This window comes from Saccostrea cucullata, unplaced genomic scaffold (assembly GCF_032062105.1).
Source record: "Saccostrea cucullata isolate Sc308-1 unplaced genomic scaffold, CSIRO_AGI_Scuc_v1 ctg3774, whole genome shotgun sequence".
NCBI classification, from domain to species: Eukaryota; Metazoa; Mollusca; class Bivalvia; order Ostreida; family Ostreidae; genus Saccostrea; species Saccostrea cuccullata.
In genome coordinates, this window is record NW_026935000.1 from 55,764 (window position 1) to 60,885 (window position 5,122).

The following is a 5,122-nucleotide window of genomic DNA, read 5'->3' on the forward strand; positions in this document are numbered from 1 at the left end:
CGTTTACAATGTTCCTCGAAAGTTTTGGAAAAAATCAAAATATCGTCAAGAAAAATCAAACACTCTTTGAGATGAATTTCACCCATGCATTTCTCCATAAGTCTTTGAAACGTTGCTGGAGCATTTGTCAAGCCAAAACACATTCTATTACATTCGTAAAATCCAAAGTTACCTACTGAGAAAGCTGTTTTGTGTTTGTCCTGTTCCTCTATCTCCACCTGCCAGTATCCTGACCGCAAGTCTAATTTACTGAAGTACTTGGCACCACTCAGTGTATCAATGACATCGTCAAAGCGTGGTAGCATGTAACAATCTTTACGAGTCTTTGAATTCAAAACACGCATATCGATACAAAAGCGAAGAGAACCGTCTGTTTTTCTAACTAAGACAACATTAGAACTATAGTTACTGTGGGATTCTCTTATCACACCTGCCTCTAGCATTTCTTTGATATGCTGTCTCACTTCATCATACATACCAGGAGGTATTCTCCTGTAAGGTAACTTAAATGGAGTCTTATCTTCAAGTTTGATACTATGCTTGACCAAGTCTGTCTTCCCTAGATCCAATGGACCTCTGGAGAAAACATGACTATACCTTGTCAGTAATTGGTTCACAGTTTTAAACTGTGGTTCTGATAATGAAGTCCTATCTACTTTCACACCCAACTCTATAGGATTCACCTTATCTGACTGAGAGTTATTCCCCTTTAGGGTAGATACACTTTCAATAACTTTTGCTTCCTGTAGAGAACAAAGTATTGAATTGGGTCTCAGTGTAATAGGTTTAGCAGAAATATTGCACACCTTGACTTTGACTTTGGGTTTGACAATATTCTGTGACAAAGTGACAACTCTCGGACACACTGCATAACTGTCATTACTATGAGAATTCTCAGTCACTAAAGTAGAAATATTTCTGTCTACACCTCTTGCTATTCCATTGACAACAAGCGACTGATATGGTTCTATAGTTATGTTTTTCTTACTAGTTGTCTTGACACAATATGACTTGCACTGTGTACTGTCAATAGCCAATTGCCACGCATCAGGTAACTGACAGGACATATGCGAGTAATAATCTCTACAGATTCTCAAAATATTTGTTCCAACAATAACAGGACAGTGTCTGTTGAACTCTGTATCTGGTACTATCACGATTGGAACAAATAGTTCAATATCGAGTAACTTGATTGTACACTCAATGTAACCTTTGTACTGCAGAACTGAACCATCCGCTACAGATATTTGCAGTCCAAGGGTAGACAACTCTTTCAACTCTGGTTTGTCTATAAGATTGTTGTACTCTTTATCAGACAATGTTGTAATCATAGACCCACTGTCTAATAAAGCATTCATAGTCACACCCTGTAACACAATTTCTACTTCATTTGACTCACCAATCATGTCACATTTAATTTGTTGGCCATTACCTCTGAGTACACTGGTCTCTCCTCGGCCACTAGTAGAGACCACTAAAAGTTTGGGTCATGCTTCTCTGTCCCTGAACTATGATACTGTCCCTTGGGCTTACCATATCCTCTATACTGACCTCTTTGCAGGTTTCCTCGACTTCCTCTGTAGGAGTCACTACTGTGAGAATTTCCCCTAAAATACTCACCTCTTCCTCGGTTAGTACTCTGTCTTCCTCTGAAGCTACCTCTCCCTCTACTATAATCTTGTCTAGAGTCAACTTTAGGTGCATCAAGTTTCATCAAAATCTGACTAAACTTATCCTCAATCTTACCCTCTAACTCTGTCTGTAAATTCTGAATTTTCTTGTTAATTCTTTCCTCAGCTTCACTTTCTACTGATATACCATGTTTGATGTAACCTGGGATTTTTATCAACACCTTGACTCACCTTTTCTGAACTCTTTTTGTTGATCATAATTTCTTTCTCAACCCTTCTAATCTCAAGTAAAAGCTGATCATAGTTCTTAAGCGTATCGTACTTATGACGCGTTTGTGATTTTAACCGATCAGAACTCAACGAAGTCCAGAATTTATGACGGAGTAAATCATTCTTTGATGATTTATTCAAATAACCATTGTCAATTGCATTCTGTAACATGCTTTCTAATCTACACCCAAAAGATGTTGCACACTCACCCTGAAATTGATATGCATTAAAGAACTCTTGCATGATCATAGCATTATTTGACACTTCACCAAATAAAATATTTAGTTTGTCAAGTATTTCTTGTACACTAGCTTTTTCACCAAGAGGAATAAGCATGGTTTTAGCTGTACCCCTCAGAGATCTTCTGATACTCTGAATAATAACTGTCTCTTTTATTTCAGGATCATTCATAAGACACTGAACCTCATATCGCCACTCTCTATAAGTAACATCACCCTTTTGTGGGGGTTCATCACCAGAAAACTGGGGAATTCTAGGTATTTGAGAATGTGTTACCTCATAAAAATGGGATGTGTTCCCTTCTTGACTTAATTTAAAGGGATTGCTTTGAGGGGGTAAACCACTGAAACTCTTAAATTTAACCTCACCATAGGGGTCACCTTTACCAATGTCAGCTGGTACACTGGGAGGGGGTGGGAATTGATATGGTTCAGAAGTTTTAGCATTGGGGAACATTAATGGCTTTTGATCTTTACTTACAACAGGAGTACTTGTTTTTGGAACATCCGCCTCTGAAACACCTGCAAAGTCCAACTTACTTTCCTCATGCAATGAACCACCCTCTTCTTTAGCCTTATCAAGTAACTTCTTGAGTTTTTCAGACACCTTATCTGCCTTTTTAGACTCTTCAACCTTATCTGCCATTTTAGACTCTTCAACTTTCTACACAAGTCAAACAAACTTTCAATAACACTAAAGTTCAACTAATGGTCACTCAAATGTATCACTTACTAGTAATAAACTTGATAAAGTACAAGTAACCTGTAATCACCTGTTATATCAATTCATAAAAACGCAGCGCAGATATGCAATATGCAAATCTCATGAAAAATATCATTGGCAAGCATATACACACACTCAGACAAAGTAACACTCATGCACATCATCTGTCACTAAAGGTCAAAGTTGCCATGTCAGTGCAAAGGTTAGTAGCATGCAAGGGAAGTGCAAAGAAATGATGACCTAATTTCTAATACAAGATTTTTTTTTAACTAATTCCCGGTATAATCAATTTCCAAAAGTACACAAATAAATTTCAATTCCAAAACAGAAATGATAAACTTTACAATTTTTCAGAAAAAAAAATCAAAACAAAATAAACAAATAACCTTACAAGTAAATAAATAGCAGGCCTGAATTAAAAAAAATATTGCTTTTATAAACACCAAGAAAAAAAATAAAGTTCAAATGTTAAACAGAAATGAAAATAAAGAAATCGAAAAACAAAATTGATCGATCAGCTGTTTAAAGAATTTCCGGAAGCTTGTTCTAAATTTAGATCTAAAAATAAACTCGGGAATTCCCTATGCAAGAAGATGACAAAATGACAAAACAAATTCAATCTTTCACAGCACAAATACAGACACAAATACAACACAGGATAATCACATCATATAAGAACAGATAAGTAATCACTGAATTACACAGTACCTGAGGCCTCGTTGCTTAGTTCCGAGTTTCCTCGCGGATCAATGCGGTTCGTGCGGGTCACGTGGTTCGCCGCGCCTTTGGATCCGTGCGTATTCCCGCCATTCGTGAAACACTGAATTCGTCGTAAAGTTGACACACTTTTTCACTCTGTCGTTCCTTGGTAATAACGGAATATAAACGCACAGGCACAAACACACACAGAATCACCTCTTCATATGGGTTTCCATGGTATAGGTACTGGCGTGAAAATAGAAGTAACCGCTCCGGCTCGTCTCAGCCACGGTCCTCGTCTCAATAAGTCCGTCCCCCGGGGATTGAGATTCCAAGGAAATAAAGCTTTGGTGTGATGTCCCGGTTTATTAGAATTGCGTGGGCGCCATTTGTAGCCAGTGGTAAAACATCAGAACTAACAATCTGGTTCAGGTTCAATATTATATTTATTAATGTTGAAATAAGACGTCAAAAACCTGAAATATTACAATTACACACAACATATAGACGACACATAGACAGACATTTAGACAGATAATTAAAACATAATAGACTTTACTTTAGAATAGATTCTTACCGGGACACACACAGGAATTACAAATATTACTATCTGTTATTGACTATAGAGTAGAGTACACATCTAACCAATTCAACGGCTAGGCTCAGAGTGCCCGATGTTAGTGCGTGAAAGCGGGAATTTGGTGAATAGGATAAAGTCATGTGACTGTCCGTCTAGTGTCTAAAAATAACAACAACCTCATTCACACAAAGTCTTTCACACCACATTCTCACATATACGCAGCGCAAGTATAGTAATTAAAGGCAGTAAATAATACATAACCCTGGTTACATACTCATATAAAGGCCGAGGATACCCGTGTTCGCATAACGTAATAGTGAATCGACATAATGTAGAAGAGTGCGCAGAGTATGGCATGAGCTTTTCACATCAGTTCATAAAAACTAAGATCTCATGAAAAGTAAACATACCGAAATGCAAGTTGACGAAATATAATTGTAGTATGTGTAAATGTCATAAAGAGTTGACATAATGTAGAGGAAAGTTAACACGATGCAATAGTAGTGTGGGTTAATGTCATAAAGAGTTGACATAATGTAATGGAAGGTTGACACGATGCAATAGTAGTGTGGGTTAATGTCATAAAGAGTTGACATAATGTAATGGAAGGTTGACACAATGCAATAGTAGTGTGGGTTAATGTCATAAAGAGTTGACATAAGGTAATGGAAGGTTGACACAATGCAAAAGTAGAGTTCTGCTATAAGGCAGTGACGGCGTTCCATACTCACGAGATACCTGCAATACCTTCACATTGCGTAATCTTACATCATGAAGAACTGATGAACAATAAAATTAATAAATGTCTCGGAAACAATCATATCAAACTGCTAGTTTAATTAAATATTGAGTGTTTAGCTATAACTGTCCCTGTATTTTCCTTAAACTCGCATATTAATTCGACAAAATCCACAAATAGTCAATAATTAAAACTGATATATCACCGACAACAAGTTCTACATGTATCTGTTCACGGAAA

The 5,122-nt window shown here is 37.0% G+C and overlaps 1 pseudogene; it reads right to left on the reverse strand.

Annotated features, from left to right (window-relative positions):
* Positions 1–1,474: 1,474 nt before the first annotated feature.
* LOC134241696 (zinc finger CCHC domain-containing protein 18-like) lies at positions 1,475–2,786 on the reverse strand (annotated as a pseudogene).
* Between the last annotated feature and the right edge of the window lie 2,336 nt (positions 2,787–5,122).